Source organism: Aythya marila (assembly GCF_965140915.1).
Source record: "Aythya marila genome assembly, chromosome: 14".
NCBI classification, from domain to species: domain Eukaryota; kingdom Metazoa; phylum Chordata; class Aves; order Anseriformes; family Anatidae; genus Aythya; species Aythya marila.
Window position 1 is genome coordinate 14,658,558 of NC_139055.1, and position 13,316 is coordinate 14,671,873.

Consider the following 13,316-nt stretch of genomic DNA (forward strand, 5'->3'; position numbering starts at 1 on the left):
ATATTGAAATATTTATAAAATTGGAGATATTTAAATACTGGTGAATTTGAAGTACAGAAATAGATTATTCCTGAAGGACTCATTTATTAATCAGGAAACTGTATCTTTAGGACAAAAGTTTTACTAGCCAAAATGGAAGATGGTTAATTCTAGAAAAGGAGAATCTGTATCATTTGCATTTAGTGACTCTGAAAGGGGTATTAATTTCCCACACAATGACACTTTTCAGGACAGTGTCTTTGGTTAATTCCTCTTTATCTCAGATTTACTTATTTGTAGAGTAATGATTTAAGAAGCTTCACTTGCCATTTAATGTTTCAGATGAATCACATGCTTAAGATATTTTAATTCAGCCAAAAATGCCATAGTATGCTAACAAGTGAACTTTGTAATTAGCTGTCAGTTATACCTTGCATTCCTATAACATCTGCCAGCAAAGCTTGCATTATACCGTTCCCTCCCTCCTATTCCACAAGCCATTAGATCCTTCCTCCCCTTGTGCACTGGAGTAAGGGAATGCCAGCTGAGGAAAAACAATGTTAACAAAAACATGTTATCATTTGCTAGAAACTCACAAAAAAAAAAATCCCAAAACAATAAAACCCAAAGCACATTCCATCGCACTGAATAAATTCCCCCATTATAACAGTGATTAAGTTGTCACACTTTTAGAGACAGCAGTTTTAACTGTTGTTCTACCCTCAGCAAATTAGCTAATATCACCAATCACTTCTAATCAATGAACTTTCTTAAAAAAAGATTGTTTTTGGTTGTGCTATCACACCTGTCTTGACTCAAAGCAATTTATTTATTTATTTATTTTAAACCACAAATGTATGGTCCCTGATACAAATACACCCACCAATGCCTTTCTTGAAGCAATCCTCATTACTGCAGAAAGAATCAGCTGTTTGAAAGTGTTATCTCACAAGTCATTAGAATTCCTGAGTTGAAATGGAAATAATACTAGGTGGAAATGCGTGTCATTCTAGTAGATAAAGGGAAAAATAGAGTAGAATAGTGAATAGAAACTTTCGTTAAAACACTGGTACAGAATCAAAAGAGCGGCATCAGAGTTTAGTATATGTTTAAATCAGCCAGTGAAGACCAAATTTACTCATCAGGTGTATATTAAGTCTGGGGAAAATCCAGTATTTTTCAACTCTAAACTATCACTTGCTTTTAGTAAACAAAGAAAAAAAACAAAAAAAAAAAACAAAAAAACAAACAAACAAAAAAACAAAACAAAAAAAAAGGTCTGTAACAGCAATATAGTAGACTGGAATGTCAGCAGATAAAAACAACACCTCAATTTTCTTTTTTTTTTTTTTTTTGTTATTTACCACATTGTTTGTTGGTACTGTGAAAACAGAGGCAGCAAGCAGAGCTTCCCACTAGGTGACACCACGGCACTACTTTTTTTTCACAGAGCAGCATTTAATATACAGCAAGGACACTACGAGCAAATCTCATGCTGTGAAGCTACCTGGGAAACAGCAAATAGCTCACAAGGTGCCACTTTCCCAGCAGGGTCTATAAATACCAGTTTTTTTGTGCTAGCAAAACTACCATATATATTTTAAAGAGGATCTTTATGTGGCCACTTGTTGGGAATAAAACTGAGCAAAGGCAAAACCACGCCCCTTTAAAAGTTTTACTTTCCCCCACCAAACTTTTAAAATAGGAAAACTTGGATATTAACACGAATGACACTTGTAGTGCCCCATGATACCAGCTGTGCTAACAGGCCTTTTTGGGAAAAGGGAGTTAAATTGTTGATTGGGTAACTCTTATAGGAAGTTCAATTTGTGACCATTGCATATATCTCTAGGAATCTAGACGTGCATATATAATGCAATCCTCGCTGCTAGTGAATTCAGGGTCATTTCCAAGTTCTAGGGTTTGAAACGAGTAGTATTTTACAACAGATTTTGCTCTGTTAAAAGTTGTTGGATAATGTTCCAAGTACTTTCAAGTACTTTACAAGGGTCAAGAAACTTAGAGGAATTGGATAATTTGGTTTAGTCTACAGACCAAACCAGAAATCAGGGTGCGTCTGTTTGAATATTTGAATGGTATAATGACTTACATGACCTGTGTGGTTTTGGGTTACATTTTTTTTTCCTTTTACTAACTTGCTTTTTGTTTCTATTACACTCTCTAGACAATTTTGGATGATGTGTAATTTTGAAGGTTATATAAAAGTGGTGTGAATTAGCTGGACTGAAGGGTGGGAGGGTCCAAGGAATTATGAATGTGATCACAAGCTGAATCCCAGTAAGATGTGAATGCAGTATCAGTGCGCTGGCATTTTTGCTACTTAATGCAGTTTTCAGCTGACACACCTGAGGATATTTCTATGGACTTAATTAGCTGAAGAGATGAGCTCGTGAGTTCCATTATTGTAACAGAAGTATGTTGCAAATTACAGAAGAAAATGTTCTGAGATATAATAATAATCCAATGAAATACATGATATAGTCTGTAGACAAGTCTATAAAAGTACTTTTATGCTGCACAAAACCAATGTTAATTACTTTAGTCATATGTTTTAAAAGAAAATATTGAAAGTTCATTATAAAATTTAATCTGTTATCTATAAAGTATGAAAAAAAAAACAGACATCAATTCAGACATCAAATTAAGACAGAATTCTATCCCAAATAAAATACCATTGGCATGATTTGCTATACCATGGCTACAAAAATCATGAGGCAGTAAGTTTATTTGTGGTGAGTGGTTCTCAGATTTTTTCTGCCTTTGGCATCTACCTGCACTACCAGTTTTGTTTCCTTCCCTTGGCCAACTGCAGCCATGAGTGTGGTTCTCTTGCCAAAATGACCAGATATTTCTGCTCCCCTGCTCCACCAAAAAGTCTCAGCTGTTTTCTTTAAGGAGATGAGGAAGGATCAAGAGCAGCACAAGATTCCTCCTGCAGCTACTGCTCTTTCTTCTTTCTCCTGCGTGGTCATCTTCTCTTGGCCCAGCAGGGTCAGGTGTTGCTGGTGCCCACTGTTTTGCTAATTTCTGTGTTTTCTTGTCACCCAAAAGTGTGACTTCAGGTTTAAGCAATATCAATTTATGGAAAATTATTTTAAGATTACTAATTAATAGTATTAAAAAAGTCAGACTTCTAGAGGATATTAAATTGTTGCAAGGTACTGTGCAAATCAGACAACAGACTCTTTTGCTGCTTCAGTAAAAAGGAAGAAAGAGAACTAGATGAAGGATTTTAAGTTTCCTACAATATAGTTAAATGATGTTTCTTCCTTAATAGGAACACTAAAATAATCTTTTTCACGTAAGACACTAAAGAACATTTAGGCGCTTGCGTACAGATGTGGTGTCGCTGCATTTATGCACCTGAGAGCAGAACATGCTACAGACTGGATAAGTCTTCTCCCCAAATAATAGAAGTCTCATAACTAAGTCCCATCTGTAAGATGCAGTAAGCAAACAGATGAAAGAGATTGTGGCAGACAGTGTGAGAAATGCAATTTCCTGTTTTTTTTTTTTTTCCTTTTGATTTTCTCAGCTTTCTATTTGTTTTGTGAATGCAACTGCGTACTAATTAGTAAGATATCTAGAGAGCCTAAAGCAAAAGTGAAGTCAATAAATCATTAGCTAGATTTTTTTTTAATAGAAGCAGTCTCTTTGCCCAGAGAAGCTGTGGATGTCCCATCCCTGGAGGTGTTCAAGACCAGGCTGGATGAGGCCCTGAACAACCTGATCTGGTGGGTGGCATCCCTGCCCATGGCAGGGGGGTCGGAACGAGATGATCTTTAAGGTGCCTTCCAACCCAAGCCCTTATATCATTATGTGATTCTTTCTTGCTCCTTTCCTTTCCTTTCTTTCTTCAGAGCTTTCATCCTTGCAGACCTGCAGCTTGCAAACCAACAGCTGGTTTGCCACACTTAGGGATAACCCCAGGGATTGTTTTAGGGTGTGAAGGAGGAGGAAAAGATGAACTAATTGTTTTACAGATGTGCAAAAGCACCTTAGTTATTGAAAGAATCAAAGAGAAACCTAAGTGTTTGGGTAACAGAAGTATCTAGCTCAGTTTCTCTGTTACCAATTCTCCTCACATTACAAGTTAGGCTAATTTCTCTGAAGACCTTTCTGTGTTTCAGAAGTTAAGATGGAAACTCCAGTAACTTGTTCCTTACAACAACTGCTCCCCATCTGACCTCTTGATAAGCCAATCAAAGGTAAAAAATGACAGGAATTTAGGACTGTAGCTCTCTAACAGCTGAAGGCAATCCAACTGCTGGCTGCCTTGTTGCTGTCTCTTGCCTCTGACCGACCACTTTCCCCAGCCCAGGTCACTGGATTGCTGTGCCATTGCAGTGCATTGAACTGGCAGAAAACTAATACAGCAGAAGTGAGTAGTTTTCCTACTGATTTAATATACTGAAACAGCTTGGATTTTCCAAATGGTGTGTCAGAAGAATTACTCACTATATGTATGTCCTGTTCAGCCTTCAGTTTTCTGCCTGACCTGAGTTCTCCGTGGAGGCTCCACATGGCAGATTAGCAGAACAGATGACAGGCTTACTGCTGGAGTGCTTTACCTTAAACATCCTTCTTCCCATCTTGTCTGTCACAGGGGCTCCTGGCAGCGTAGCAGCAGTAAATGCACAGGGAAAAAAGGACCAGAATTAGAAAGAGCTGTCATTGTTTTAACAAATCCTGAAAGCCTCTAGTAACCAGTGGACTAGGGGCTTTGTGATTAGGAATTGCATCTCAAGTAGCCATCTTTAGGTGAAGAGAATAAAAGAAAACTATGACCTAAGTATTAACCAAAAGCTTGCATGCCCCAAACCAAAACTTCCCAAAAAAAGCCTTTAAATGATTATTCTCTCTATATATTTTTCTATTTATATCTTCAATTTGTACTACTTCTGACCCATAATTGTAACGCTGAATGCTGGTAATACAGTCATATGGCCATGTGCAGCTTCCTGGAATCCCGACAGACACAGCAAGGGAAGCGCTGCACGTTTTTTAGCTAGGAAAAAAAAAAAAGGGTCTAATAATGCCAGATACATTTAGTGTGCTACAGGTGGCCCTTCCTAGAAGTGCATACCATGGCAAATTTCTGTTGATACCTCACGTCATGTACTACACATCTCTTTAAATTATCTCACATGATCCAGAGGGTTCCTTTCTATACAGAAGACCTCCCTCTTAGAGGTGAACTTTAAAAGCGCACAGGGATGAAAGCTGCGGAATTTATCAAATGGTGAAAGAACCCTAATTTATAATAACTAGGGTGGCAATAAAAAAGCGTAAGAATGCCTTCAATTAAATGAAATGGAGATCACTCATCTCTTTAGGTGAAAACTGTTTGAAATTTTGAGCTGCCTGAAAGGAAAAGAGACCTCTAATTGAATTTGAGCGGGTGAGGAGACAAAGACACCTCCAGTAGATGTTTTGTTAATAGAGTGTGGTAATTGGCATCCAGCTGTTAAGGTACAGTATCTTGCCATCTTCCCTTTTCCTCTTTGTTCTGTTAATTCCAGAAGGTTTTACACATTTCCCTGTCTGCTGCTTGGAAATACGGTATCAGTAAGTGTAGCAATATTTTCTAGTCCTGCATGTGAACAATTTCCCTTTTTGGGAAACCAAAATCAAACCCCAAATCCTTATAAGAAGGTGGCCATAGTGAGCAAAGCATAAAAGAAAAATGAAAGGCCATAAAATAGTGATAAAGGCTGAAGTTGAAGTCTCATTGTTTTTCCAATAAACATAAAGCAAACATATTTATTTTTAATAATAAGAGTAATAAATTTTTTTGTTATTCTATGCCAATTATGGTTTCAGGCTGTGATCTTGTCCGATTTCATAAGCTCCAAACTCTGGTAATGCCAGGATATGTTGTATTGATCTCCCTTGAGTCAATGTTTTGTAATGGTTTAGGGCATAAGGCCACCCGAGGTGCTAAGATTCACATAATACTGAGGCCCTGTGTGGTCTTTAACCATTTCAGGGTTTGTATATTCAGTCTGTGAAAAATGGAGGAAAAAAATCTTTTGTTTCACAGTGTTTTATTGGTATGTTACCCCTGCTGTCTTGGAACTCTTAAAATAAAGATGGAGTTTCAGGTAACTCTCCAGATATTCCAAATGTGATGGTTCTTGTCCAGTAGATGTCCATTCTCAGCATGAACAAATCTCAGTTTGACTATTAGCATTTTCTTTGTTTCCAAAAAATCAACCAGCAGTTTCAGATGAAGGAGAAAATCTGGATTGTTCTGGAAAAGATGAGTAAATGGGATATCAAAGCAGTCACAGGTCACTGCAGTTTGGTTTTAAATTGAAAAGTCATTAAAGAGTAGCGTGTTGTCAGAAGAATGATTGTTTTTGCTATGGAGAAAATGTTACGTTTATATATAATCCAAAGACTCTTTGATTAAAAAGCTTCACAGTGCCGTGTAAACCATGCTGCGTTTTACACACAAGGAGAAGCCTTATGGCCAAGGCACTGGAGAGGGACGTAGAAGGTCCTTGTTCTACTCTCATATCTGGGATTAGAACATATCTGAATTTTATCCTAACATCGACATTTTTTGTGATTCTGAACTTTGCCTCAGTTTTCTCTCTGCAGAATAGTCTTGATCTTCTTTCATTTCATCTACTTAGACTGTAGGCTGTTTGGAATGGGGACTTCTTATTTTATTACTAAATGCATATATCATGCCTGGCACAATCAGAGCTAATGTGGTTTGGATAAGTAGATATATATTTAAAGCTACTGTTTAAAAAAATATATTGTAAAGCACTGCTGTTAAATTGGAGTGCTGCCAGTTAAGGTTATCTGTGTCTGGTCATAGAGAAAATGTTTTGCAATGAAAGCTATAAATTTTCTTTAGCAGAAACAAATTAATTTACCACAGCCTTCTAACTTCAGCTCCTGACATGCCTTTGAAAGTAAAGTATCCTAGTTATTTGTTATCTGTAGAGGCCAAGCTGCAAACTATGTATGAGCTTCTGAAATTATGGAGGTGCAATCTCCCAAAATAAGGAAGTGGAAGGAAAAGGACAGCAAAAATTTGTCCTGAACAGTCGGGATCTGACAGGGGATTTTCAAGATATTCCAACTTTGTGATAGGGCAATTTTAGAGCACTAGGACTGTACAATAACAGTAAAGTTTTAATCTTTTGTCCTTGTATGGTTGACTTAGTAATTATATTTTCCCACCATTGTGCCCACATTTTATAAAATCCAATTAAATTAAAAACAGGTTGATTCCCAATATAGACATTGTCACAATGTCAGCGTTGAACCATTTTATTTTCAGGCTAGTCCCTGGTTAGTACAGATGGAAAAATCATGGAACTATAGTATCTGTGTGGCGAGCTATTTTTAAAAATGATTTCTTCAACATCTCTTTTTATTTGGCTGTGGCCCTCTGTAGAACTTCCTACTTAGCCAATCTCTATTTAAATTCAATTTTAGATCAGAATCAGAGCTGTGAGGTGTTTGATTTCTGATTTTACTTGTTAAGTGAAATTTTACCTCTGTGCACTGAGTGTAGAGTCCAAAGGAAAATTCTTGCTTTATGGCTAAAGCATCTCTGAAAACTGCTAACACCCACTAGATGATAGGTAGCTTTACACATTTGCAGAGTAAGCTGTTATTTCTGAGATTGCAACTCAATGGCTTATACGTTGTTGGAAAAATAATACAGTGATGTGATGTGGCTTCTTCTTATTTGGCACATTTGTCATAACTATCATTTTCCTGTAGCAGCCCAACATAAGAATTTAAAAACAGCGGTCTCATTTTCAACCTCCTGACAGCCTCTCAGACACCTGCATTTTGGAGCTATTTCTGACTAATACGCTGAATTATAAAAGACAACAGGAGGAACCTGACACAGTTTTTTTGATGATGATAATAAATATATTAGGAAGTAGGAACTTGAAATTCCCAAAATATTCAGTCTTAAAAAGGGCCACATTTGTTTTGTACTGCTGACAGAAACCCTGTGTTGTAAGATAGCAAGTAAAAGACGGGTTTTTACAGGTTTTTACTTTTTTATTTACCCTGATGCATTCAATTTTTATCCTAATTATGAAAAGTTGTCACCAGGCTGGAGATTATCTTAAAAAGAACTGAATCTGCTGCTAGATCCACATTTTCAATGAAATTTAGGAAACCCAACCTACAAAACCTTATTTTAATGTAGTTCTGAGTATACAGTTCATTACTGTCACTGACACACTCAGATTTAGCTTCACTTAAATGTCAGAAAATATTATTCAGGTGCAGAGGACACCAAAGATCACAGCTAACTGATATATTGAATCTTAATTAGAAAGGGGACCGTATAAAACTCGGAAGCTTCCACGTACTAAGAAAACAACGCTGACATTCTCTGTTTGGCTCCAAGTGTTTGTTGCTGACTTTGATCTCCAGCGATAATCTCCAAAGAGTTGTGATCCTGGCTTGCTTAAAAATTGGTTTTACTTTCAAACTTTGTCTGTTAAGTCTTTATTACCAAATAACTCTGGAGGGAGTACAACCTCCAAAAGGCACTTTATTTTCCTTTATGAGAGTTTGAGATGAGGCAGCAACATTACATAAGGCAAAGCTTGTTTCTTCTCTGCAGCTCAGTCAGTGTGAAGTACATACTGCAAATTCAAACTGTATCCTGCTTTCTTTAACAATTGGCAGGTTTTGTACTGCCCTATTATGTCAGAAAGTATCACAGCATCATTAAAAAAAATATAGAATAAACAAATAGTTGTGAAACAGACGAATGCATTATCCTTAGCTTGAGGTAAGACCGCGGCCCACATCCTAGTTACCAGGCTCATCTGTCTACTGGACAAAAAAAGCTTTTTCTCCCAGCTTTTCTTCTTTGATACTTGTCCTTGGCAGGATTATTTCTAATTAAATTGTTCCTTCTGCTAATCGTAGAAGGGACACACAGAGGGAACAACTAGACTTTGTAGCTCGTGCATCTGAACTGAAGCTAATAAAATGCAATCTCTTGCTGAAGCTGTACCTAAATTTAAATTTTTAAGAAGTCCACTGTCACGGCCAATTACGTGATTTCCCTTTGATATATGAAGACATTATGGGAGCTATCTGTGAATGACTCTGCATCAAGCTACAAATTGTTTGGGTTTTTATTATGGTAAAGTTTATGAATTTACAGTGTGACCTTGAAAAATACTCAAGGCACTCAGAACTCTGAGATGAGTTTAGTTTGTATATGAGAGAGAGAGATGCTAAATGTTATCCCATACTTGTGTTGTAATTTAATTGGCACCATATCACCTGTGTTATTAAAAAAAATACTGGAGTACCAGAAGCTGTTTCTTTCATGGAGACACTTCAGGTATTATGAAAAGCTGAAATCTTATATCAGAGAAGTTGGATAATATGCTTATGCTCATATTTAAACACAAACAAAGCAAGTCAGCTCATTTTGTCATTTCTACCTGAAATAAATAAAAAGCACTGCTGGTCTTTACAAGGCAGGTGTCTACCAAAACCAGGGAACAGTACAGGTTTGCATGAAGTGCTGCAGAAAAAATGCCCCAAGGAACCTTTCTGAATCTTTGCACAAAGGCCCTGGTGGCATACATTCCATTTTGAAGTGTTCAGTTGTGTAAGGACAAATGCGATTAACATTTGTTGGATGCTGAAAATGATTCTTGGAGAGGCAAAGATCAACTTACCCTTGTAAAGGTGTTTTATTTTTTATTTTTTAATTTATTTAATGTTTTGGTGGGCTGTAGCATACAAAAGTTCATCATGATGCAGGAATATGTGTAGGAGAATTTAGTGCTGGATTGTCATTTATATGCAGAATGGAGAAGACAAAAACTTGTAATTTTCAGTCTGTAAGAAGTTCTGAATTGCAATGTTTTGTTTCCATTTCAAGACAGGAAGCCATGCGCGTTTAAAAGCAAGTTCTTAATGCCATGTTTTTTAAATTGACACATTGCTGGCAAAAGTTGTCTATGGTAAGGCAACAATAGTTTCAAGGACTGCTTTGCTATGTAAGACTTCATTCAGGGGTGTTCTGGGCACTTTCAGATCTGTAACTGCACATTCTCTACTCTTTGAGAAGCAAAGTTATACTGCTGCCACTAAATATACGGGACATTATGGATGCTGTTAGTTTTACTTCTAAGGTTTAGTAACCTGGTTGCAAATAGTCTTTTTTTACCTTAGATTATTTATCACCCCCATTTTGGAGTGTGAACACTATTCAGTGACCAAATTCCTCTATTGTCATTGCCATTTTTTCAACATTTGCAGTAAAAATATGTGGGAGTGTAAATCTTGGATCATGACCCCACTCTGGTAGGTCTGCTCTGGAACAGAAAGAAAATAGATATTGTCCCAGAACTCATAATCTTTCTTGTGAAATTGTGCTGTGCTCTGGCACCAGTTTGATAGAGCAGGGTCAGTCGTACTGTTCCTGTTACAGCTTAGCTGGATTTATAGGTTATCAGCTTTTGTCTGGGCTCAGTTTTTTGTCTGTAAGTCCTGCTGAAAACAGCTACCCCCTGGTTTATCTGATATACTGTCGTGTGTAGCTGTTCTGTAACTTGGATGTTTGTTAAGGTCTGAATAAGGGTAGTGCAGCAAGTAGCAGTAAGTACTGAGGATTTACATTTTGGTCAGGTCAGAGCAAACATAGACTGAATAATCCAAAGGCCTCCAGAGAAATCTAACATAACTATTAATGACTTACAGAAGGCTTCCTTAATTGTTTTCCAGTTAACTAATTCCAGGAGATTCTGAAAGAAGATAAGAAATCAGGCTCTGTGTTTGGAGACCTCAGCCATCTCCATTGGCTGGGGAAGGGACAAGCAGGGAAGATAACGAGAGAAGTGAATTAGTTCTTGATAAGAAAATGAAATTGTGTGATAAATACTTGTGGTTTTGCATCTCCGTGTCAGTATTATGGCTCGGTAGCTTGACTTGTAGTGCGTGAACTCTTTATTTTCTGTAGAATATTCTAAGAACAAACACAAACAAGCTCTTTTTAGCTGTGCTGAAACTTACTCTGTTGGAGTCTACGCCTCCATTGTTAAATATTTCTATATGTGGAAAAAAGCTGAAAACCATTATAACAAATTATTAATGGGAAGGGAGCATCATTAAGAGGGGTACACATAGGAGATAACAATGAAGAAGAGAACAGGACAAGTACCTGGAAAAGAAAGCTAGGAACATGTTTGATAGTCCAAATCTGAGAAGAGCCCAGAGAGCACGTACAGTATGTCTTTGACCTTGCGCTGTTGAAATGGCTTAGGTTAAAAAATAAAATACAGCCACAAATAGATACAGCACCACCAGATGACTGAGAGGGTGAAGAGCAGAGAAGTAACTGGAGGAAGTCTGGTGTATCCTCCACCTCTTTGGAGTTTGAAAACATCAGCCAAATAAACAGTCTTCTGAATTTCAGTCTGAAAGTCCCTTAATGTCCTATACGTGATATTCTGTGCCACCAGCCAGCTGCAAAGTGTCCTCCAGCAGAAACTGTGGCTCTTAACACCTTCTGGAATTTGATGCTTTTGTCCTTACTGCTGGCTTTGACTACTCCCTGTTACTATTATTATTTTATTTATTTTTACCTGGCTTACTTTTCTGCCACCAGCTGAACAGAGTGAGCTCACAGAGGAGTTACAAACACACCCGAGCCAGTGCCAGTACAATATTCAACATTCTCCAATTCACTGATTTCCCTAGAATGAGTGGTTGCATCAGCTGTAGAGTGCCCCATTTATGCGTCTCTCTTAACTGCTGTCTCTCTTCTTTTTCACACTGACAACAAAATGGTACAGTGCTTTAAAATTAACCACATCAGCCTGCAAGGCTGTAGTCTTGTAAATCACAAGCAGAGAGTTGGCCATCACATTTGTTACAATTGTGGAGGTAAACCCACACTTCCTAGTGAAAACACTTGTTCTTAATATAGGCATTGTCTGCTCTAAGATGTTTTGACAGGTGTTAGTACGTAGCAACAAACTTTTTCTGTGGAGCACTCAGGACTGGTAAAAGTACTCAGTCCTAATTTACAAATGCTTGTCACTTAGCCATTTTGGTGAGTTTTATCTATTTTGTAGCATACAGTTTTATCTATGGGCTGTTTCACAGTCAGTGATCTCGTGGGAAGAGCCTGTCGGTTCTAAACTATCCGTGGCTTTCCTTCCCTGCATTGCTCCTGTCAGGCAATCAAACCAAATAATTTCCAAATCCCTTTGACTGATGTGCCAGAAATTGCAGCACATCCAGAAGGCCAGCATATAACTTTGAGGCAGAAGGAAATTTAATGTTTAATGTGCCCTCTTCTGGTTCTCATTGATTAATATTAGGGGAATGGAAACACCATTTGTTCAACTTGGGTGCAGGAAATGTGATCTGGCACATCCAAGCGGCTCTCAGGTGGTAGGTGCTTATAAATAATTACACAAGAGTTGCATTAACTTCATTTTACTTTGTTTAAGGAATGGTTTAAAATGTAAATAGTTGGTCAGCTGGCTTGGAAGGAAGAGGTAATGGAGAACATTTAAAAATACATTACACTTAGAAAGCCATAGAAACATGGCTTTTCATTACAGGCTTTGCTATTTTTTTATTTTATTAATCTTCTAATTTCTCTGTCTTATTCTGTCTATATTTATATAAGAGGTCACTTGCTTGTAGTCTGACTGCCAATTCTTCTGTTCAAGAGTAGATTATTGACCATTTTCTAGCATTTTTATTGTTATAAGGCTCTTTTGTGAGTTTGTTGTTGGTGAAGCCATTCAAAAATTATTTGCATAGGGTTGGCTAAAGCCCGTAAGTCACATGCTATTTTAGCTTTTTATCTTATTGAATTCAGGAGGCAAAAGTGACATAGTAATGAAAAGTCAGAAGGGGGAGAAGTAGATCAATATATTGCTAAATTCTTATTGAAATTCTCATGCTTAGAGTGTTCTGGGCAGTTTTATTTCTGCTTAACATTTGCTGAGTAAAAGTCATTGCCCTAGAGATGCAAGATTTATTGACACACAGAGATGAAAATGATTAGCTAAAAGGTTTCTGCATGAAGAGAATCAAAATCAGCTGAAACACTACAGGGTGGCTCATATGCAGGAGGCAGAGCTATTTCAAATAAGTTATTAATGCTCAAAGCTGAAAGCTGAGCATGTTGATATTATACCAACTATTTATTCTTTGATTCCTTCACAGGGACCCTAAACTTGTGAAAAAAATCTTTCATTTATGTATATGTAAGTTGTTATATTCAATACACACACACCGCTTGTTAAAGTTTATAAAGGCATTGTTGTCTTTTCATAGAT